At 40.2% G+C, this 25,324-nt stretch overlaps 1 protein-coding gene across 3 annotated transcripts in view; it reads left to right on the plus strand.

Moving 5' to 3' along the window:
* Strn (striatin) overlaps positions 1–25,324 on the plus strand; it is an 82,577-nt gene that overhangs the window by 7,303 nt on the left and 49,950 nt on the right. The gene's annotated exons all lie outside the window — the stretch shown is intronic.

Below are 25,324 nucleotides of genomic sequence, written 5' to 3' on the forward strand. Positions count from 1 at the left end.
CAGTAGAAAAAGTTGCTGAATTCTCTGATCTTAATTTCAAAATCTAATAAGAATGTCCTCAATACGTATCTTGGGAAAAACAATTCTCAAAGCACTCCCTTACATCAAGAGATATGCCTGTTTAATCCTAAACTTTCTTTTTTTTGTTGTTTGTTTGTTTTGGTTTTTCTTAGCTACAAGGCCTTGCTCTGTAGCCCAGGCTAGCCTCAGACTCCTGCCTCTGTCTGCTGGGTGCTGGGGTTATGCACCATCACATCTAAATTTCAATTTCTCTATTCACATGTCTTTGAATTCTAGTAGTAGGGGGAGACCCACAGTTTCCCCTCTAAAATATTTGTGCTTTTGGCAGAATTTAAAACAAAATTCTTCTTTTTGTAGTCTTGGAGAAGTGTCTGAGAGACCAAATAATCTGGCCAGATATCCCTTTGCTTTTTGATTTATGAAGCCTGCTCATGGTGTCCAAGTTTCAGTTTGGGCCATTAGAACAAAACAAAACAATAACTTGCCGTTGAGGTCCTTGACACTTCCCACCTGGGCCGCCTCTTCAAATGGTGACACAGTCTTTGACCGTCATAAGTTAGCAGTGTGGATGTGGGCCGTAGGGCCACACAGCTCTGTCACTTATGGTCTGCAGTTTTTGTAGGCTTCTCTTTTACTTATAAAATGTTGCTGATAACATAAACCAAGCAGGGTAGATAAGGGTTTAAGAAATAGGAAGTATGGGCCCGTGAGGTAGCTACCTGTAAAGGTGCTTGCTTCTAAACCTGCCAGTCAGTTTGAAGAACCAACTCCTGGGAATTGTCTTCTAACTTCCACTAATACACACTGGGGCATGCTTTTGTGAGTTTGCACGTGTGTGCGCACACTATAATAAATGTGGTAAAAATGGAGTGTATAATATTGTAGGTGTGTACTGATAGTCTAACAGGTGGTTAGCTCTACTTGGTTGATGTCTCTGGACAGAATGCATTAACTTACCTGTTGAACATGTTTTAGAAGCTAAGTGACTAAGTTGTCATAGGAGCTGCTATGGTCTCGGCACGGTAAGTAGTGGTTCGATGTTAACAGACAGGCTAGAGATAGCAGTAGTGGACAGTGCTATGCTTGTGTGCACTGGACCCAGGGAAAGAGGGCAGCTGAGAAAGACGGGAAAGGGAAGAGAGAAATCAGGAGCCCTGGCAGACAGGAGGAAAACTGCACACATTTTTAATCTTACAGGATGTTGGTATAATAATCTGAATGTTTTATTGAAGCATTTGTAATTGTAGAATTCTAGAGCTTCTCTCCCAATCCTGTGTTTCTATTTACTTTCTGTCACCTTCTTTAGACTACGGATATTTTGTCTTTGAAGGAAATTTAGACTATAAATAGTCTCAGTTGGTATAGACTTAGCTTGAACTGAGTCTTAGTCTAGCCCAGGTCCTGTTTGCTCTACCAAAGCCTCCTTTTTTTATTTTTTTCTTTATGTAGTTGCTTCTGATTTCAAAGAACCAAGTAGATGAAAAGATTTATGGTTACATATGTTTTGAATGCCTATTACAGTTTGAATTCTCATCACTTGAAAAGTTTTTTTTTTATTTCAAGTTGGATAATTAATGATATATTGAATAAATGATATAGTTAGGGCCTCAGGATAAGTCTTAAATAATTTGTGTTCCTCAGAAGTATTGAAGTATATTATCTACAGGTTGTTCCCCCAACCCATCCCCGATCTTGAAAATCTTGAAAATTCTCTGTCCTGGAGGATGACCTTTAACTTCTGACCCTCCTTCCTGCCTCCCTTGCTGGGATTACAGGTGTGTGCCTCCATACCTGCTTCTTCTATGCAGTGTTGGAGACGAAACAGACAGTTTTATTTTTTGTGTAGGGAATACTTGAAATAAACCCTGTTTTCTTTAAAAATGCTCAAATTTGGAGACTTTGAGTTTGTTCCAAGGCTAGTAGTATAATTAGATTCAGTGTGTATATAGCTTAGTATGGTCTTTATGTTGATCAGACATCAAACTTGTACAATGTTTTGGTTATTAAGTTTTCTTTGCCAGTTTTCTGTATGCTGTGTGAGGACAGAATAGTAAGTATGCCAACTGTGTGTTTGCTCTTTATGCAGAGAGTTAAGGTAATAAGGGTTAACTTTCGTTACATAACTTTATCTGAACAAGATGATGGATATTAGAAAGTATTGATTAGAAGGAAATTGTAGTGCATAGTCAGCTGGAAGCAATATGAAAAAGGAGCACTTTGTTCAGGAGATGAAGTGGGAAGAAAAGCAAGGGACTAGGTGGGAGCCATGGAAGGTGAAGCTCAGGAAGTTTGAGTAAGTTCTGGGTGTGGCAAGTCGTTCTTGGCATAAATACACCAGAGAGATCCTTTCCAAGGAAGGGCCAGAGGGAATGTCTCACCACCGATGATCACACAGGCTCCATTAATCCTCATTTGCATGAGCTGGAAATTGGATCCAATACCTGTATATCTGCTTTGGAGAAAAAACCTGATGTCAGATTCCACAAGGTGATTGATACCAGTTTCACTCAATGGAAAAGTACGGCACAGTCCGAGTTGTTCTCTCTCGGTTTTGTTTTGCTTATGCTTTCTAAATGAGAAGGCTGTGCTGTGAGCAAAGGAGCTTAAATTATAGGCACAACCCAAACCTGCTCCGAAGGAATGTGGATTCCTATAAAGCTAAGAGGAGGGACCAAGGAAGAGCCTGGAGATATCTGGGTCAGCACACTTAATGAACTGGAAAGAGTAGGGCTAGTCAGAGAAGGCAGCTGTCCTCCCACAAAGCCAGCACACCACTTGGATTGCTGTTTCCTTCACCCTGTGAGCAATATTTTTTTCTTTCTTTTCTTTTTTTTTTTTTTTTTTTTTTCGAGACAGGGTTTCTCTGTGTAGCTTTGCACCTTTCCTAAAACTCACTCTGTAGTCCAGGCTGGCCTCAAACTCACAGAGATCCGCCTGCCTCTGCCTCCCAAGTGCTGGGATTAAAGGCGTGCGCCACCACCGCCTGGCAAAGCAGTCTGTTTTGTTTGTTTTCTCAGCAAATCCTACCAGTGTGCACCACCACCACCACCACCAACTGTTTTGTTTCTTTCAAGACAAGGTTTCTCTGTGCAACCCTGGCTGTCCTGGGACTAGCTCTTTAGACCAGGCTGACCTTGAACTCACAGAGATCCACCTGCCTCTGCCTCCTTATAAGCAATATTTTGCTTGTTGAGTACCATGTGTCAGATCCATTGCTAAAGACTTCACATTTAAAGTTTGCTTTTATCTTTATAAAACTATATGTAGAAGGTATTAATCATGCCTGAATAAACAGGTTTAAAAAGTAAGAAAGGATAAATGTTATGCCATAGAACATGATTCTGGGCATAGTAAGTAGGAAGAAGTATTTTGACATTTTTTTCATTTTCTTTCATACTTGGTCAGCGTATAGGAATGTTCTGCCTACTACATTCTGATCATCAAGATTCAGTTACTTTCCCTGGAAAACTTGTTTGGCTTCCAGACACAAAGAAGTATCGTGCACTTTGAGAAATACACACACACACACACACACACACACACACACACACACACACGAAGCATTTAATATGTTCCTGACTGGTGAATGATCATGTTACTAGAAAAGATGTTTAAAACAATATCTTAACATTTTTAAGTTAAAATATATTTGTCTAGTTATTTGTCAGTGTAAGACCAGGTTTACTTACCCTTCACTTGTTTTAAAGAATACTAGCTAAAGGGCTATAAAGGTGGCTCAGTGGGTAAGAAGAACACTGGCTGCTCTTCCAGAGGTCCATAGATCGATTCCCAGCACCCACATGGTGGCTCACAACCACGTGCAGCTCGAGTCCAAGAGAGTCATCTGCCTTCTGGACTCCGAGGGCACTGTATGCACATGGTGTGTAGACATACATGCAGGCAAAACACATAAAAGTATTTAATAAAATACCAGTTAGAGTTTTGTGTTGTCATTCCCGAAGAAGCCACAATTATAACATGCTGTTTCTGATGTTTGGATTTGGTTTTCCTTCAGTGAAGCGCACTGAAAGCAAACATCTCAAGACTTGTGTGGCCCTTTCCCTGGTATTGTACGGTTGTTTCTCCCACATCTGTTTTGACAGCATTATTTTTAGTGGCTCTTCTTTCTCTGCCTTCCCAGAATCTTCCTATCCATCCACCCACCCACCCGCCTTCCTCCTGCCTTCCCTTCCTTCTCCCTCCCTCTTTCTAGGTAAGTCATCTAGAAATTAAATTCAGTTAAACCATAACAATGACAGGAAAACCAATTGACTGTTTTGTTTTTTGAGTCAGAGGGTTTCTCTGTGTAACAGCTATGGCTTTCTTGGAACTCACTCTGTAGACCAGGCTGGCCTCGAACTCAGAGATCCTTCTGAATGCTGAGATTAAAGGTGTGCACCACCACCTCCCAGTCCAGTTGACTCTTGATGAGCATGTACAATTCTGTGGAAATCAAAGTATGTAGAGGAAATATAAAGAATGCTGTGACTATATAGCAAGCTCTGGGCTTTGGACAGTGTTACCAAAACAAGAAAACATACTGATTAACCTGTAACGTTGGTTACCACAGATTAGTGGTGGATACCTATCTTTCCCCGTTTCATGACTACATGTTTGCTCCTTTGCTAGACCAAGTTACTGAAGAGAAGTTTTATTTTATTATTATTTTTTTATTTTTTTTATTTTTTTTGGTTTTTCGAGACAGGGTTTCTCTGTGTAGCTTTGCGCCTTTCCTGGGACTCACTTGGTAGCCCAGGCTGGCCTCGAACTCACAGAGATCCGCCTGGCTCTGCCTCCCGAGTGCTGGGATTAAAGGCGTGCGCCACCACTGCCCGGCAGAAGTTTTAGTTTTTAAGGTCCAGTAGAGTGACTGGCACATAATAGTTACTTAATAAATCATTCTTTGTCTTTTTTTTAAAATAAATCATTCTTAATTGAATGAATCTCATGTTTGTTTACAGTGTTATTGAATATGTATCAACATAAACGTGTATGTGTGTTTATTCTGTCCCAGCAAATTTTTATTCTTAAAGGCAGGTCCTGTGTCTCAGACATCTGTGACATTTATGTTTTCTGTGACTGTAGCAAATGTACAGTCTATACACTGTTAGTAGGTAATACTGTATCTCTTTCTTTTGCTGCTTTTGCTGCTAGCTAGTTCTCCCTTGTGACTTCCACCAGGAAGCGCCATCTGAAGCAAGTTCTTTCTGCATTCTTGTCATACAGAGCATTGGGCCCTTCCCTGCCAGGTCATTTTCACAGGGTTCATTTCAGGGATGCCACTGGCTTCATAATTGCTGCTGGAGGCCGCTGCAGTAAATGACTGCAGACGGGTGGTGTTGTTTTGGTAGTTGTGAATAAGGATTGTTTCCCACAACCCCCTCATACATATTGAACTCTGACCATCAGGAAATGCCTTTGGCATCGTGTCCTGAAACATCGTTATGATCCAGAGTCCTGTAACATTTTTCTTTTCTTTTCTTTGCCCACACCCTCAGTATTTCCATGCTTCTTATTCTTTCTAAATAGTTAGTTGCACATTTTGTTTCTAGGCAGTCTTAATTTAAATAAAAATATCTAAGACTAGTGTGGTAGCTTATGCCTCTTAGGACTGAGGATGTTGATATGGAAGGATTGCTGTGTAAAGCCATCTGGTCTGTGTAGTAAGATCATCTCAGAAAGAAAACCAACAACTAAACAACCCCAGCCCCAGAAAACAAATATCTAGGTATCGTTACCATGTTTACTTTTCTAATCTTTAGATAATAGAAATGCCTTAATTGTCCTAATGTTGGAATGAAACTCTTCCATCTGAGCCTGCTTTTTTCATTAAAAATGTGTAGGCCAGCCAAGTCAGTGAGACTAAATAAAGCTCATAGGCCTCAGGAACAACCCAGATTACTAAGCCTCACAGAAACTGCCCTCAAGCCCGACTTGGGGTTATGCCTTGTAGGTCAGTTATTGGGGATGCTGAGACATGAGGACCTCTTGAGTCTAGGATAGCACAGTGAGACCCCTCTTTCACACAAGAAAATTGTATCATTGTAGAATTTTTAAAGTTCAGAAACACTTTGTACTTTTTCTTCATGTCCTCTTAGGTTATGCTGTGTTAGCTTTCCCATTTAGAAACCAAAACCCAGTAACAGCAGAGGAAGCCCCTTTCTCCGCTGGCCCCACTGTGGAGTGCCAAGGCCATCTTCGCCCCCATTCTTCTTTGTCTGCTTCTCTGGACAGACACATTGATCACCTCCAGGTGTTTTCCTAGTGTTTCCTTGTGTCATTTTTCTCATTTTCTTTGTTCTCCTTTGCTACTGTTTCTCAGTCCCTTGTGATCTTGTGGACGTCTCTGTGAAGTTGGCTGAATAGCAGATTACATCCCCCCCCTCCTCCAGTGGACACCTTGGTTTAATTCCCCTACTCTGGCCAGTCCCTTTCCTTAGACTATCTCTACACCATTGCATCTCTAGCTATGTGATACTTTTCTTCAGTTAAACCTGGCATGTCCAGCTTTTGCAAATGTCAGGGATGACCTATTACTTGAAATTCGGTCATCGACTGTAAAATCATTTTTCCAAAGCAGGCTGACTCTCCTTCGCATACCCATACCTTAACCTTGGTTCGACTTCTGTTTGGTCTTTTGCTTTCTTGGATTTTTTCAGTCATGCGCTGGCTTTGTAGTTCTTTTTTTTTTTTTTTTTCAAGACAGGGTTTCCCTGTGTAGCTTTATGCCTTTCCTAGAACTCACTCTGTAGACCAGGCTGGCCTTGAACTCACAGAGATCTGCCTGCCTCTGCCTCCCGAGTGCTGGGATTAAAGGCGTGCGCCGCCGCCGCCGCCGCCGCCGCCGCCGCCGCCGCCGCCGCCGCCGCCGCCGCCGCCGCCGCCGCCGCCGCCGCCGCCGCCGCCGCCGCCGCCGCCACCACCACCACTGCCGGCTTGGCTTTGTGGTTCTTAAAACATTTTTAATCATTTTATTCCCAGTACTGCTGTCCTTAGCAATTCATGTCTTAGTGGCTGAAGCTGGGGTCTTCTAAGTTTTCCTTTGTAGCATCTTCTTTGATGGACATATTCTACACTGTCCTGCCCCCTAAGCAGCAAAACATTAACTAGAAATTGATTGGTCCAAAACATTCTTTTTCTTTTCTTTCTTTTTTTTTTCCTAGTATACATTTCAAATCTCTCTAAATATGTTCACATATCCTACTTACTAGAGTATTAGTGTTTTTTGTTGTTGTTGTTGTTGTTTTTCGAGACAGTTTGTGTAGTTTTGGTGCCTGTCCCGGATCTCACTCTGTAGACCAGGCTGGCCTTGAACACACAGGGATCCGCCTGGCTCTGCCTCCCGAGTGCTGGGATTAAAGGCGTGCACCACCACCACCGCCAGCCTGGAGTATTAGTTTTAAACCACAATACTGTAATCCTTCTTTACATACAAATTACTATCTACTTGAAGTACTCGTTTGGTATTTGGAGCTTAGTGTGCTACCAAGTATACTGTTTAATTACTTCTAATAAATCTGTTCAGTTGATTTAGGTATCATTTGGGTCTCTGCTACTAATACTTGCAGGTGACTGTTGTGGGATTTGGGATGTAGCAGTGAACAGCATGGACCGTTCTTGTCCTCTTTAGACATTGACAATTTTCTCTGTACCTCAGAAAAATTATCTCCAGTAATTATCAGAGCATTTGTTAATGATGATGTTACTCTATACAGTATATGCATATATCAGAATAGCACAATAGCCCATAAATATATACAGTTTAAAAAGTGGAATTAGCCAGCTGTAGTGCACACATCTTTTTTTTTTTTTTTTTTTTTAAATCCCTGCATAGGTAGGCAGATGTTTTCAAGTTTGTGCTCAGCCTGGTCTACATTCTAGGCCAGTCAGGACTGCATAGTGAGAGCCCATTTAAAAAAGAAAAAAGTGAAATTAAATAGTAATATAAACAATCATGGTATTAAAACAAAAAGGGGGAGTTAGAAAGGCAGCGCTTTGCTCCTGACCAATGCACTCTAGCTGGAGAATGGGATTATCATTTTAGAGGATGAAGAAATCTTTTGGCAAATGGCCGTTTTTGTCATCTTTGATGTAATAAAAATTAAAACGTTGTCAAACTAATACCACATTAGTTCAGTTGTATACCACTAATCCACTAATTCTGCTAATCTCATAAAAGACAGGAGCAGAATAAAAAAATAGAAATCTTGCCCTGGAGTCAGTTCTTATCAGCTGTTCTTCTCCAGCAAGCCTTTAGTTCATGTAACAATATGGAAGAAAACACGTTACTGTTTCATTCTGTAGTGAGGTGAACTGAGCTTGCTCAGAAAAGTTGGGCACTCTGAGAAGGTTGTATGACTGGAGAACCCAGGGTCAGAATCACAGACTCCTGGAGGTTCAAAATTGATACTCAGCCCCAAGTTTTCAAGAAAAATTGCATTATGCTTTTCACTGGATTGTCTTGGAATTAAGTTAGGAATTTTTGACTCTTTTTTTAATTTTTTTATTTTTTTTATTTTTCGAGACAGGGTTTCTCTGTGTAGCTTTGCACCTTTCCTGCTCGCTCTGTAGACCAGGCTGGCCTCGAACTCACAAAGATCCACCTGCCTCTGCCTCCCAAGTGTTGGGATTAAAGGCGTGTGCCACCACCGCCTGGCAATTTTTGACTCTTAAGATTAATATGCTTAGTGTTAAATGATTAATACTTAGTGTTAAACTATTGTCTCAAATAATTTATAGTGGTCTAGTTTTTTTTTTATTTTATTTTATTTTTTACTTCCTAGTCTCTTATGTTTTAACTGTTAGAATAAAGTTGATTTATTGTTTAACAATTTTTAGAATGAGCATTATGATCATTGAAATTCAGCTAGTTATGGATATATGTTTTAAACTATTGATTTTTTTTTTTTTTTTTTTTTGAGACAGGGTTTCTCTGTGTAGCTTTGCGTCTTTCCTGGAACTCACTTGGTAGCCCAGGCTGGCCTCGAACTCACAGAGATCCGCCTGGCTCTGCCTCCCGAGTGCTAGGATTAAAGGCGTGCGCCACCACCGCCCGGCAACTATTGATTTTTTTTTTAAAAGTGTTTATTAGTATGCTTTAACATTAATTGCAGAAAAAGTTGAAATATGAATAGCTGATTTAAAAACATCATCAATATTCTACAAAAATAAAAACTTTAAGTTTAGAATTCAAAGTTAAATTTAGATTTTATTTTTGAAAACTAAGATTTACATTCAGAAGAAATTACCTAACATTTAAAATATATATACACACATACATATATACACTCATACATCAATCAAGATGTACAGAAATATACAAAATAAATATTCCTTTCCTCAAATCATCTACAAAAGTTTGATATATAAATTTTATTTATAATTTACTGAACATGTTTCTAGATTTTACATATGCCTGCCCATGAACATTCCTGATTTTTATCATGTTTACATTTACCTTGGTGATAGTTGGGTTTTTTTATGTTTCAAGTCTTCACAATTAATATTTTCCTTCTTTAAGTAAATATCTTGTACCTAAAATACCTAGAAATTTGCCTGAGAATTCGTGAGTTTTATTTCTGGTATGACTGGGATCTTTTTTTTATTACATTTCTGCTTTTTTCTTTTTTTATCTCTTTGCAGAAATACTTTAATCCTTCCTTACCATGTTTCATTCCAGTTGAGTTTCTTAACTGTCTTCCTTGTTAATTTATGACTATGTCCTGGTTAGATTTTTGTCAACCTGACACTAACTAGAGTCATTTGAGAAGTGAGAACCTCAATTGTGAAAATACCTGCAGCAGTTTGACCGATGGGCAGGCTTTTCTTGATTAATGATTGATATGGAAGGACCCAGCTGATTGTGCATGGGATCGCTCACCCCTGGGTAGGTGGTCCTGAGTTGTATAATAAAGCAGACTGAGCAAGCCAGTCAAAGTGTTCTAACCATTAATCTACATCTCCAGCCTGTGCTTTAGAATTTTATAGTTTTCTACAAGTTTATAGTTTCTGTCCTTCATAAATTGATTGTATATATTCACTTGTTATTTGTCGCTATTATAAATAAAATATTGTGCCTACTGCTAAGAAATATTACATGAAAAAGAGATTGTAGAGGAATGTGGACAGGCCACATAGGAGATGAAGAATTACTTGGTCCTTTGTTTTATAAGGTTCAACAGTTTTATTATTTTACCCTAAGTATTTCAGATTCTGGAGGATTATGCTTTAGTACTCAAGCTTAGAAGAATGTATGTACTAATTTTAAAACTTATAGGAGTCTTGCCATTTCAGTGACCAGAATCTTTCTAAACTTCAATCTGGTTATTTTTGGTAGAGGACCAGGGAAATCAGTAAGCAAAAGTTGTCTAGGTGAACTTGGATTGCCATCAAGTGAGCAAAGGCTTAAGTTGATCTCGGAAAGCCTGGATGGATAACCCTGATGAGCTAGCTGCGTCTTTGTAGTGCACAGCTCTACAGTGACCCCAAATCATGCCTCTAAGAAAACTCTTCCCATGTATTATCATCTTTACATCCTCTCACAGAATCCCGCCTTTGTATTCTCATGATTGCTGTGGAAGATCACTTGTGGGCTAGAGGGGTGGCTTGGTTGACGGTGTTTACTGGGCAGACATGAGGATCTGAGTTGGATAACACTACATAAAACCTGGGTGTAGTGGTGCAGACTTGTAGTCTCCTTGCTGGGGAAGGCTTGCTGGGCAGCCAGTCTGGCGGCATCAGCAAGCACCAGGCTCAGCGAGAGACCCTGTCTCAAAGAATAGTGGAAAGTTAGCGATGAAGAGACCCAGCATAAACCTCTGGTCTTCCCACTTGCATGCATGTGAAAATCAGGTTGTAAAATCAATCAATACTTCATTAGCCTCGAGATTCAGGTCCACCCTACCTGAACTTGAGTGTTCCAAGTCTTTATAATTGACCTGCTTTTAGAACATATTTAGACTAGGGAGCTCTAACAGAGTACCAAGTACTTTATGTTGATTTTTTTTTTTTTATTATTGTTGTTATTTTTGGAGGTTGACTTTCTGTCTCCTCTGTAGAAAAAAAGGAATGATGTTGGATTTTTATGCAGTTAATTTATTATATCTTGCCACTTTGCTAAATCTATGTATGATTTTCAAATTTTTCCTTTTTCTTTCAGTATCGTACATATATAATCATTCCATTTATAAGACATTTTCCCACTTTTTCTCTTGAATAATACATGTATACAGTGGTATAAACGTTTTCCTTAATATATTAAAGACAGTGATGACAGCCATCTGGATCAGCTTGAAGTGTTTCCCCAAGTGTAATCCTGAGGTATTTTTAAGTAGGTGGTGCCAGTCCATATCTAAAAGGCATACTTTTGATTGCTAGAATTCTGAATATTGAAATACAGAAAGGTAAAAATTCCTAAAATCTAAAATCCTAAAAATGACAATCCCAAGAGATTAAGGTTTTGACTGTTGTAATTCTGGAAGTTGAAATCATGAAAACCACAGTTCCTCAAGGAAATGAAAGAGTTGCATATGACAGGTCCAGAGCTGGGAATGTAGCACAGAGGTAGAACACTTGTCTAGCATGTGTAAGACCCTAGGCTTGATATAACACTGCATTAGAAAAAGAGCTGTCAATATGGCTGAATGGGTAAGGAGCTGCCACCAAGCCTGATGATGACCTGAGTTCCTGGAGCCCCTGGGTGAAAGGAGAGAACCGAGTCTCACAGTTGTCCTGGGGGAAGGATTAATACTTTTATGGTTGTATGCTTGATACTTGGACCCTTTCAGACAGATTGAATATTTAGAAGCCAGGGAAAGCACCATTTTCTGAGTCTTTCCATTGGAGGTTGGTGTGTGAGTCTGAAGGGACAAGGCATGGCGGGTTCAGGAGCACAGCACAGAGATGGAAAGATTAATCGGCGTGTTCTTGTCAGTAGATAGTGAGTCAAAGAGAAGGGGCAGTGTCACTTAGGAAAGAACGTGAATGGAGTATTTGAGGAAAGCGACGCTCATTCTCTAAAGAACAGGAAACCTTGGCTATCTATTGCATCGTGAGACTTCAGAGTGTGGTTAGTTACTGTGACAGCCAGCTGTACGGACTCCTACCTCCAGCAGCTGCCTGTCACCCATACACTCCTCATGTATCAAAGTCTGCCTTCCTTTATTTTGGAGATTGGATCTTGCCAGGAACTTGAAATCCTCTTGCTTCAACCCCAGGGGTGCTGGGATCACAGGCACATGCCATCACATCCAGCTTTCAAAATTCTTTTCTTCCCATGTGTGTACAAATGAGTGTATCAATTCCTCAGATGCTCCCCACCCCCCAGGTTTCTCACTGGCTTTGCCTTGAACCTTTCTAGTAGGCTAGGCTGGCTGGCTAGTGAGCACCAAGGATTTCCCAGTCTCTTCTTTTTTTTTTTTTTTTTCCATTATTTTAATTAGTCAGCCACACACACACTGTATTTCTTCTATGTATTTTATTTGGCATAATTTCTAAAACTAGAGATATAAACTGTGCAGCGTCTCAATTCAAATCGTTGTGTGCATTTTCACAGACTTGACTCGAAGCAGGTACATTATCATAAATTGACTTTGTAAGCCTTGTGTAGGTATGAAAATATTGAAACTTAGCTGGATGTGGTGGTGCACACCTGTAATCCCAGCACTTTGGAGGTTGAGGCAGGAGGGTCATGAATTCAAGACCAGTCAGGCCTACAAAGTGAGACTGTGCCCCTCTCAAAGTAAATGAAGAGATCACCGCTAAGTATATTTTCATTTCTGTGCATAAATTTAAGAAGATCTCTACTCTGAGTGGTGATCTCTTCACTTTTTCCTTCATAGTTTTTAGTGTCTATTCATTGTACAAAACGATGCCTCATTATGACATATGTGAATGTCGTGTACTTGGTTCATATCTGTTTTCCCTTTGTATAACATTCTCCCCTTCCTGCTGTCTCCTCCCATACAGTACCACTTGTCCATATATCTCTTGTGTATGGGTATATGTAAATCTAGATTCCTCGTCTAAGAGAAACCATTTGCTATTTGCCTTCTTACTTGTCTTACTTCATTTAACATGATATTCTCCATTTTCACCCATATTCCCACAAATGGCTTGTACACACACACACACACACACACACACACCTTTATTCATTCATCTGTTGATGCCTAAGCTGATTCTATAATCTGACTGTTAATAGGAGTGTTGCAATCAATGTGGATATGCAGGGATTTTATTGTATGCTGATCCTGATTGTGTGTGGTACAGCCAGATCTATTTATGGCTTTGATTTCTATAGTAGCTGCAATGACTTCTGTTCCTACTGCAGGTGTATGAGGGTTTCTCCCCTGCCCCTCCCTAGCACATTTTTGTTTTCTAAATGATGGTCATTCAGACTGGGGTGGGATGGAATCTCTGTAGAGTTTTGCTTTCCCGATCTCTGAGGGTGTTGAACAATTTTGTGTTGTTGTTTATTGGCCATTTATACATCTTTATATAAGTGTCCGTTTGACTCATTTGTCCATTTATTAGTCAGATTTTTATTACTTTCGGAGTTTAAGTTTCTTGAGTTCTTTATATATTCTAGATATTAATCACCTGTCAGATCCTAGCTGTCGAAGATTTTCACTCTTGGTTCCTTTGTTTTGCAGCTTTTTAATTGTATGCAGTTCCGTTCGTCAGCTCTTGTTATCTGTTCTGTGTTGCTGGAGTCCTTTTCAGAGTCGTGCCTCTGCCTGTATCTTGAGTGCTTCCCCGTGATTGCCCCCAACAGCATCAGAGTTTCAGGTTTCAGTTTGGGGCTTTTACCCAATTTGAATTGATTTTTGCGCAGGATGAGAGGAAGGGATCTAGTTCCGTTCGTTTACATTTGTTTTTGCAGCATGATCTGTTGAGTGCTGCACAGGCACTGGTCCACCTGACGTCCCTTCTCTCTTCTCTTTCCGGGCTATTGTTAGTGGGATTGTTTTAGTTCCTTCACAATATGATCGTTATTGGTTCAATCAAAAACACCTACTGATTTTCTTGTTTTGTTCTGTATCCAGCTACTTAGCTGAAAGTGTCTGTCAGGTCTCAGAACTTTGGTGGCTTCTTTAGGGCCCTGTGGGCTTTTCTTTTTATTTTCATCAGAAGACTTAGACTGTCTGGTGTGACATTGCAGATGACTGTGAAGTATCTCCGTGCATAGAACTACGTAGTAACTGATTTGCGTTGACTTGCTTGACTATCGGCCTGTTTCTGTATGAGTACAGTTAATGTGCATAACTCATGCCTTTCTGTCATTTGTCCACCTTATGCTTACAAAAAATGTATTATTGCTACATTTGTTAAGTGAAGTGATGTGAAATATTCTGAGATGTTTTGTTATTTCTCAAATAAACTCCCATATAAAAAGGCAAACAAGAAGGATGGATGGCTCAGAGGTTAAGAGCACTGGCTGCTCTTCCAGAGGTCCTGAGTTCAATTCCCAGCAACCACACGGTGGCTCACAACCATCTATAATGGGATCTGGTGCCCTCTTCTGGTGTGCAGGGACACATGCAGACAGAACACTCAGACCTAAAAAACACATAAAGAATGGTGGCGCATGTCTTTAATCCCAGCACTCGGGAGGCAGAGGCAGGTGGATCTCTGTGAGTTCGAGGCCAGCCTGGGCTACAGAGTGAGATCCAGGATAGGTACCAAAGCTACACAGAGAAACCCTGTCTCAAAAAACAAAGACAAACAAACAAACAAACAAAAAAGAGCAAACAACTTTTAGATAATTTAAACTTTTTAAAGAATTGTATTTTGGGGTGCTGGACATGATAGCTAATGCCTTTAATCCCAGTACTCGGGAGGCGGAGGCAGGAGAATCTCTGTGAGTTCGAGGCCAGCCTAGTCTACACAGCCAGTTCCAGGCCAGCCAAGGCTATGTAGTGAGACCCTGTTTAAAAAAAAAAAAAAAGTGTAATTTTGGAATTTGAAGTTTAGCAGAGTAAATAATTTGCCACCCCTGAGTCGCAGAACAAATTTCAGGACACACTGGGTGCAGTTGGAGGCTGTAGAAACTGGCTGCACAGGTGCTTTGGAGAAGTCACTGTGGAAAAGCTGGAACTGATTTTTTTGTTATTAGTTTTTCTTTTATTTTAGGAAAATGCAGTGTTTTCATTGTTTATTGTAAGAACACTATAGTTTCAGTTCGATGGTCCTCCAGCAGCACCCTCTGACGCAGCAGAGGGCTGAGGAGAAGCCTCAGCAGGTAGATAGGATGCCAACCTAGATGAGCCCCAACTTCTCCAGGCTGTCCTTTAACCTCCGCAGGTTAAACGGAAGTACACACATGCTTGCATGCATCCACACGTGCAAAATACCTAAGTGTGATAAGAATTAAGATGGCCAGCAGGGATTTGTTGAGTCTGATTAGCATGCTAAGACAGGACTAGTGGAGGCAGGTGTGCTGCTGTGTGCTTGTAATCCCAGCACTCGGGAGACGGAGGCAGGAGGATCAGGAGTTGTAAGAGCATCCTTGGCTATGGAGTGAGTTTGAGGCCAGCCTGGGCTTCATGAGACTTTGGAATTTGACAACACTGGAAAACAGATTGGAGGCTGATGTTATCTATGAAAATAGATGCAAATGGAAAACAACAGAAACAGGCTGGGGTTCAGACCAGGCCCATCTGGCTACACCTATATGTTTTTGAGGAAGTTGCTTACAATCTGCTTTTCTCAATTGTTGCCCATTATTATCTATATCCTTAATCTTTTAACAGTTGGTTCAGTAATATGTTCCTTTGAGTGATAACAAAGTTGGTTTTTTCCTTTAGAAAAATAGGATCTTTTAAAAGTGTATCTTTTTAAAGATTTATTTTTGTCATTTTTAATTATGTGTATCTGCATGTGGGTTTGTGCGGGTGGGTGCAGGTGTCTGCACATGCCCGAGGCGTCAGATGCCCTGGAGCCGGAGTTACAGATGACTTTGGAGCCTCTGGAGGAACAGCAAGTGCTTTTAACCACTGAGCCAGCTCTCCACACTTAGAAAATTAATCTCTTAAAAGATGTTAATGTTCACAACATACTTTGTAGGCTTGTTAAAATAACTCATTTATGCTCTTCATTTGTATAGCAACCTGTTTGCTAATTACTGACTTAGTTTTATTCCCCCTCTTCCCCTCCCCTTTCCCCCTTTCCCTTTTGTTATTTGGCTGATTTTCCTTGTGGAAACATTTACTGGTAATGAAATTATTTTTACAAGTATGTCTTTTATTCCTCTTGCTAACTAACTTTCAGGAGTGGATGTTTTCTAACTAATGTGGTCTGTTTCTTTTCAGAATGTGTATTTATTAATTTTCAAATAAATATTGAAATTTCTATTTAGCAATTTTCTTCTACTTTTTTAAAGCAGGTCTTGCTATCAAGTATTGATCGGCCTTATACTATTGTGTAACCCATCTGGGCTTGAACTCATGGTAATTCTCCTGACTCAGCCTCCACATGTTGGAATTTCAGGCACGCACCACCATATCTGGCTCTCTCTTTTCTTCTTTACTGATTTTTTTTCCCTTCTCCAATTTTTCCTGAATCCTGCTGTCTTGACCAGAGTATTTTGGTATATTGACCTGGAAAATTCTCCTATCTTAAATTGTGTTCTAAAGCTTCTTAAGAACACAGATGAGCCTCTTGCCTGTACCCACCGGATGCTGGGATTTCAGGTGTACACTACCACATCTGGCTTATAAAACCATAGTTTTTAATCCAGCTTTTTTGGCAGCCCTCTAAGCAATTGTCAGGAACTTCTGTAGGTTTGGGGATGAGGATGTGCTGAGGGAACCCGAGGAAATCATGAGATCATCAGAAACTTACCGATGTTTGGTAATTTGTATGCTGTCATGAGATGATGATGTGAGGAGAGCAATTAACTTCGTGTTTTACATGACAGTCTGGGAAGTTGAGGCTTTTTTTTTTTTTTTTTTTTTTTTGTAATTACATGTGTGGAGATGAGGTTTGCTTTGTGAAAAAATATGTCACTCTGGTAGCATTTCAGAGGCAATTTGTCATCTAAAAATTTGCCTTGTGTTATTGAACAGAAGTGACAAATACATAAAAATAGCCCAGGAATACTTTCATGAGGAAGTTTTTATAAGCTCCCTAGTTTCTCATGGTAGAATGAATACCATATTAGAAATTCACTCTTGAGTGGAGCATCAATCCTCTGTGTGTCTCCAGTTACAGAGGCCTCCCACTGTATTTTATTTGTGTTTACTTTTGTAACTCCTGCTTCTGTCTGCCAGCCTCTGTCTCCAGTCCTCTGTGCATGAATGTGTGCTCCCTCCACTGGACGTTCTGTGCAGATTGGTGTCTCCTGTGACGGACCGCCCAGGCTCACCTGGACGTCGTCATGTCCCGCCTCCCTCATCTCCTGAAGGAGCGGTTTGCAGGCTTGCAGGCGGCGGCGCGCCGTACTACCCAGTGCAGGGATTGTGGTGGATATCAAGTAGGGCTCAGTTAATATCGCTACCTAAGTGAATGGCAGGACCTGTCTGTGTCACTCGAATCTTCATTTACACGATTCTCTTGTCTTAGCTCTTGTGTAGATGTGAATACCCTAACTCTGTGTGTTGTGAATAGGAACTGTTTTGTTTGTTTGTTTTTTGAGAATGGCTTTGAACTCCATTATTATGTAGCCCAGGCTGGCCTTGAATTCAGGACCCCGCCCCCCCCCCCCCCCCCTTCAGCCTTCTAAGTGCTGGGATTAGAGGCATGTGTTACTATGCCAGCAGGAACATTTTGGTTTTTCTTTTCTATATTCTCCTTTACAACAGTTTAAATTGGTAGGTAATAGGTATTTCTAAACATGCATTAGAACTAGAATATGTTGGTAGGTTTGATCTCTTAATCAGGAGACTGCTGATATTGCAGTTATAAGAAGTTGGGAGAGATTCAGGAAACTATGCACTCATCTGTGTGGCCTGTTTGAGAATCCATGCTTTTGTGGAGAAAAGAGCTTGGGCTCTGGGACAGATCCACCTCTTGCTCCATAATGGCCTGTTACTTTATTTGGTTTCTAACTATGTCACAGGGTAAGTCAAAGCTGCTCCAAATGCAGCCTCAGGTCTGCCACTATGCCTGGCTTCATTTTGAATTCTAACCCTTTAAATTTTAGAGTGTGAAATTGTTTTTAAAAGTCTCAAGAAAGGTTTGCCGGGCGGTGGTGGCGCACACCTTTAGTTCCAGCACTTGGGAGGCAGAGGCAGGTGGATCTCTGTGAGTTCAAGGCCAGCCTGGGCTACAGAGCAAGATCCAGGAAAGGCGCAAAGCTACACAGAGAAATCTTGTCTTGAAAAGACAAACGAACAAACAAACAGACGAAAGTCTCAGGAAAGTATGGGGTACATTATAAGTGTTTTAATTGTTTGCTAGTTACTATGCCTACAGATAAACCTGCTTAGGAATAGAAGATTTGTGTTCCATGTTCAACTGTATCTGAAATGCTTGGGCCAGATGTGTTTAAAAATTCATAGATGTTTTAATTTTGGAAGATTTACATAAGTTTTACTGGCGGAACGTTCCTCATCTGAAAGTCTGAAATCCAAGATGTGTTCTGATGCTCACAAAATTTCAGATATTGGAACATTTTGGACTTCAGATTTTTAGATAAAGATGTTCAACCTGAATACATTCTTTTTGGCAAACTAAAATTAAGAATAATTTACAAATAAACTTACTGGTCTGGTGCTATAGCTCACTGGCAGAAAGCATACCCAAGGCCCTAGGTTGGATCCCTAACACTACAACAACAAAGTTAACTAACTTGCCTTGTAGACTATGGTCCAGTGTCCATCCAGTATTCTTTTTATCTTTTTTCTTTGCTTCTGTAGATGAGAAAATGAAAGTTCTATTCAGTTATAATATGTGAAAACAAAAAACTTAATGCATCATGGATTTTTAACTTTATTTTTGAACATAATTTAATTTTTTCCAGAACTACCATTAACATGTACATGTACTTGAATGGAAAATGATTATGTCCTGAATTATGAGTTTTTAAAGCATTTATAATACTTAAAATATAGCTTTATACCTTATCTTTAGATCAGATTGAATTTCTCGAATTTTCACAGATGTTTAAAAATGATTGCTGTCGAGCTCACTCATTTCCCTGATTCTGGGTAGTTAGGAGATTTTAAGAATATTGATACTCAGTGCAACAGAGCTTTCTAAAGAAGTTTTCAGAGTGTTACTAATGGTAGTGGAGAAGTTTATCTCTAAACATAAAAGAACTGAGTATGTCACCTCTGGAGGCCAGGAAATGTGTTCTTGGAGAATCTCCGTTTCTCGTTTCAGATGGACTCTACTGCCAAGGCATAAGGGGGTACTTTCAAGGCTTCTCTTGAGCTGTGGCTTTTTGTCATACCTCATTGCAGAAACCGTCTCTCCAGGAGGTGTGTGTCTTGAGTTCTCCAAGCAATAATGCAGTCATTACTTCTTTATTGTCTCAGTTCATTTGTGAGAATGCTGTTCCCTGGGATGCAAACCACTTCATCTCCTGTGCATCTTTTTATTCCTCTCTTTAAAAAAATGAATTTTGACTATAACATCCAAAACAGTCTACAAATTGATGGCTTGGGAACTGGATTTGGTAGATGAGTTTGTTTGGCTGTAATACCTTTTAATTAAAACACGTTTATAGCGTATTAACATGCTTAGAGGACAGCCTTCTAAAGGTAGAGAATTCAAGGGTAGTTTAAACTCAAGGTCTTCTGTCTCTAGTCACCCTAGTGTCTGGAGAAACACTTACGGTTATTAAATACTTGGGAATTATTCTAGAGAGGCGTAATGATGAATTTACCTTTTATTTGTTTGGGAAAAGCCAATGGCTGCCAACTTCTCCCCGCTTCTCTTTGACTCTGTCTTGTCTGTGAGTCTCTGCCCGTGTGTCTCGAACTGTCTGTGCTGACAGCCACAGAGTATTCTTTGTAGATGTTCCCTTCTCCTCCCATTCTCCCTTCCTTCCTTCCTTCCTTCCTTCCTTCCTTCCTTCCTTCCTTCCTTCCTTCCTTCCTTCCTTCCTTCCTTCCTTCTGTCCTTATTTCTGTGTCCCACTCTGCCCCTTGCCAGTGAAATAATCCAATTCAGACAAAGTGTGAAATCTTGGCAATCTTTACCTGTGATGTATGTTGAAAAAACAGAGATACATAGCAGCTGTGCTTTAGCCCGTGAGTTTTACAGCAGACAGTAGCATCCGCATGCAGCAGCATGTGTGTGAAGACTGTCTGTTTCCTGGAAGAAGAAGAAGATTGACAGGTTGACATGACTCTCCCAGTACCATCTGTGTTCTCAGAGGCCGTAGCTGAGGCGCTGATTCCTCCTGGCCTGCTAATTCTTTTTAACCTGATGGACAATGCATCGCACATACAGCCTCGCCTGTCTTGTGACCTGCCATCTTAAGTTTGTGCCAGTATACTTGAAAGATACCATTCTAAAGTTCCTTGTTTAAAGAACATATGTGTTTGCAGACTAAGAGATATTGCCCATTACAAGGGGAAGCCGAGCCGTACCACGTCATAGAAATAAATACCTGTTTTCTGTCGTTTATTGTTACTGTTGTTGTTGCTGTTAGTTTGAGTCAAGATCTTGATGTTTGCTCAGCTGATACTGAACTTGTTGTGTAATCTAGGCTAGCTGGTGGATTAGGGACTAAGTCACAATGAAGAGAAATGGGATTTTACATTAATTAACTAATAGATGTTTACTTATTTGAAATAAGGTCTTGTTGTGTACCTCAGGCTGGTCTCAGACTTTGACTCTCAGCCTCCTGCTTGGTGGGATGACAGATGTGTGCCACTGTGCCTAGCTTTTGTTATTTTGACATTTTTCTTTTCTTTTCTCCTTCCTTCCTTCCTTTCTTCCTCTCTCTCTCTCTCTCTCTTTTTAATTTAGCATAATTTCTTTATTGAATCCTTGGGAATTTCACATCATTCTGCTCACCTCCCAGTCCCTCCATAATCCTCCCCTCACCCCTACAGTGCCCACCCAAAAGAAAATAAAAATCAAAACAAACAAAAACCAAAAGAAAAAAAAAACAACCCAAAACAAACCTACAAAAATTTGAACATCCTTTTTTTTTTTTTTTTTTAAATTTATTTATTTATATAGTGTTCTGCCTGCAGACCATAAGAGGGCACCAGATCTCATTATAGACAGTTGTGAACCACCATGTGGTTGCTGGGAATTGAACTCAGGACCTCTGGAAGAGCAGTCAGTGCTCTTAACCTCTGAACCATCTCTCCAGCCCTGAACATCTTTTTAAGCCTTTTAGATTTCCTTCTATCTACACATTCTTGGCTTTTCTATTGAATTCTTGGTGGTGGTCTGATTTGTGTTAAGAAAAAATAGCCGGGCAGTGGTGGATGTGCCTTTAATCCCAGCACTGGGGAGGCAGAGCCAGGCGGATCTCTGTGAGTTCGAGGCCAGCCTGGGCTACAGAGTGAGTTCCAGGAAAGGCGCCAAAGCTACACAGAGAAACCCTGTCTCGAAAAACAACAACAAATAAAAAAAAGAAAGAAAGAAAGGAAAAAAAAGAAAAACTTTGTGATTTGTGGTATCCTTAGTTTCATTTGTTTTGATGTTTTATAGGAAATATCTTATTTTCCAAAATACTTTTTCAGCAACATTTTAATTACTGTTTTTAAAATTTAGGTGACATTGATTAGTCTTATAGCCTCAGGATGTACCTTAGGAACAACAACCAATGTTATCCATTGGCCTCCACACACATGTACATGTGCACACCATCACATGTACACCTTTGCACACATACACATGTACGTATACATACAAAGAAAGAAAGAAAGAAATAGTGTAGTTTCCTTTAGCCCTGGAGATTGAACCTCAAACGTGCTAATAAGCATGTGCTCTGCCATTGAACGGTGCTGTACCCCTACAGCTCCTCTCAAGTTTGAAAAACTCTCAGTTGTTTTAGATTGTTCTATACCATAGGTGTGACTTACAAAGGAACTGTAGAACTGAAGGTGTTTTAAATGTTTGGAGCTTTTGGGAAGGAGATGGCTCATCAGTTAAAAACATTCATTTTCTTGCAGAGAGGACCTGGATTTGATTCCCACATTCACACAATGACTCACGATTGTCTATAACTCCGGCTCTCCTGACGTCCACAAGCACCAGGCATGCATGTGCTGCATATACATACATGCAAGCAGACACTTATACACATAAAATTAAGTAAACATAAAAATTTAAGGCATTTTAGAGCTTTTAAGTAATTTTTTGTTGTTTTTTGCTTGCTTATCTCTATGTGAACTTTAGAATTGTCTGGCTTTTTAAGATTTTCATTACTTTGCTGGTGGCTTGCAAAACATTTAAAGAGTAAGTTAGGGAGAAATAAAATCTTGTAATGCTGAATTTATTTAAGAACATGAAATTTTTTTTATTGGTTCATATCATTTTTTTGGTGCCCATTTGAAGAATATAGCTAAAAACAAAACAAAAAAAACCCACAAATATTTTGAATGTCTGTTTTCTTGGAGTTTTGTGGCATTCACCCCTATTATTTGCATTTCTTTCTGTTTTTATACTTATTTCTTCCTTAATTAAACTACTTTTGTCAGCTCCTCCAGCATGTTGTTAGATGGTCATGTTGAAATGGATGTTTTGTTGTGCTTCTCACTTAGTTTCAGTACTCCTGGGTTTCTCTGTTGTGTGTGTGTGTTGGCTTTAGGGTCGAGGGGGAACCTTTGCTTTTCAAAGTTGTTATTGTGTATCTTTTTTTTTTTTTTTTTTTGGTTTTTCGAGACAGGGTTTCTCTGTGTAGCTTTGTGCCTTTTTTTCCTGGAACTCACTTGGTAGCCCAGGCTGGCCTCGAACTCACAGAGATCCGCCTGGCTCTGCCTCCCGAGTGCTGGGATTAAAGGCGTGCGCCACCACCGCCCGGCTTGTATCTTTTTTTTTTGTTGTTGTTTTTGTTTTTGTTTTTGTTTTTTTGTTTTTGTTTTTCGAGACAGGGTTTCTCTGTGTAGCTTTGCGCCTTTCCTGGAACTCACTTGGTAGCCCAGGCTGGCCTCGAACTCACAAAGATCCGCCTGGCTCTGCCTCCCGAGTGCTGGGATTAAAGGCGTGCGCCACCACCGCCCGGCTGTGTATCATTTTTTAAAAGCCAACAAGGAAAATCTTAAGCTGTAAGAAAAATTGAGAGGACCACACAAAGAATTTGTTTTTCCTGAACTGTAAGGGCTACTTGCCAGTTAGTCTGATAGTTCATTGGCTCTGACCGAATTCCTCAGTGTTTATTTCTACAAACAGAGACTGTCCTGTGTAACACAGAGCATCAGCATCAGCAAGTTAGCCCTGATCTATTGGGACTTTTTAGTCTTCAGCCTCCATTCTTGTTTCACCTCTCACTATTCTGCATAATCCATTCCAGGTCAGAATCATGCATTGAATTTGGTTTCTGGCCTCTTCAGTTCTTCAGCCTGGAACCGTTTTTTCTGTGACTTTTATGAATTAACTCTTTAGAAGATCACAAGACTGATGTGGCAGGACTCTGACGTTGAATTTCCTCAGTGTCTCCTTTGTCCTTTATAAGAGAGTCTTATGAGTGTCTGAGCTTGAGGAGGGCCGTGGCTCCGGGATCCTTCAGGCGGGCTTTCCATGACTGCCCAACAGCCTGGTGGCTTCTGTGTCCATGATGTAACTAGACTCGATGTGAGTTGGTAGAATAGGGAAGCAAGTGTCATAGAAAGACAGGCAAGTTGCCAGTGGGCTGGAGACTCAATCACAGTGTAGACTTCATGTTACAGGTTGAACTGTAGAATCACCCAGGATCAGTGACATGTCAGAAACTCAGAAATAGCCGAAGAATATAGAGAGGAAGTTGGCAATTTATGTTATTGTTACTTTGCTTGGTTACACTGATTAGCTTTATTGTTTTTACTAACACTTTTTAAGTCTGTCAAAGCAATGGGTTGCTTGGCCAAATGAGTTGGGCTGACATATTCTTCTGATGAGCTTTCATTTTATCAGCTTGAGGGGCATGTGCCATTATTCTATATATCATCTTAGAGTACATATTTAAAGCATTTTAGGATCTTTGAGGAATGAACAGATACGATGGATGTTCAGTGTCTTTTCCTTTGTTTATTTTTTTTATATAGAGTTGAATTGTTGTCAGTCTTTTAATTATTTTAATAAGGAAAACGTCCTTTGGATTGAAAAAGTTTTAAGAACTTTTTGCAATGAAAATAAACACATCATAGTACTATTTATAATTCAGAGGTTATGAGGACAGTAGCAAATTGGATTGTATGTTCACTATGGACTAAATAAATAGAACTGAGTCTCATTTAAATGAAATAGAACTAAGTTTATTGGTTTATTCATTAAACCACAGTTGGACAGTCCTCAGAATTCTTTGGGAGTGTTTTAAAGTCATCCTTAAATGTGAAGTTCTTTTCTGAATGGAAAGCAGTGCTCATATATAATAACATTGCTGTCCGTCTCTAGGTTGGTGTGGTAGAAATGGGTGAGAGGAGCATGTGCCCATGGGAAGTTGGTGGTCATCTGTGACACACCTTAAATGAGCTCCTTCTTGCCTCTATAGGGATTCCAATTGCTTGGACAAGCGCGTATTCCAACGCTTGCAGTTCTTTAAGCAGAGGTGGGGTTTCGGTCCTCAGTGTCTGTTGGTTCCTGAAAGCTGATCGTTCCTGTCCCTGTCCTACTGCAGTTGACGCTGCCTGCTGTCTGTCTGTCTCATGGTGAGATGCCGCAGTTGGTTACTGTGGAGAGCAGCAGCAGTGTGCTGAGGATCTGACATCTGAGTGTCTCCTTTCCAGTCTCTCTTTTCTCTCACATACTACCTTTCCTTAAAGGAGATGAGGAAATAGAGCTATATTTGTTGTTTGTAGGATAAGTCCAGGATTAAGTTAGGGACTGTCATATAAAATTTAGATATATCATGAAACTTTTAAAATTTCATACATGTATATAATGTGTCTTGGTCATATCCGTCCCCCACTCTCCCCATTCGTCTCCCACCCCCCTACTCTTCTCCATCACATCTCCTGTCTTTCTCACAACTTCATGTCCTACCTACAGAGTCCACTTAGTGCTGCCCACAGGCCCATGTGCCTACCCACCCCCACAAAAGTGACCATCTTCCTCACCATCCATTAGCTGCTGTTTTCTCCTCAATGAGGGGCATAAGGGGTCCTTCCTCCTTCCCATGCTGAAATGTTTAACTCTTTTCATCTTCATAACAAAACTCTTCACTTGGAAGAATTTATAAGAATTCTGGTCATTTTACTTT

The sequence above is a fragment of the Peromyscus eremicus genome, chromosome 22, assembly GCF_949786415.1.
Source record: "Peromyscus eremicus chromosome 22, PerEre_H2_v1, whole genome shotgun sequence".
Taxonomy (NCBI): domain Eukaryota; kingdom Metazoa; phylum Chordata; class Mammalia; order Rodentia; family Cricetidae; genus Peromyscus; species Peromyscus eremicus.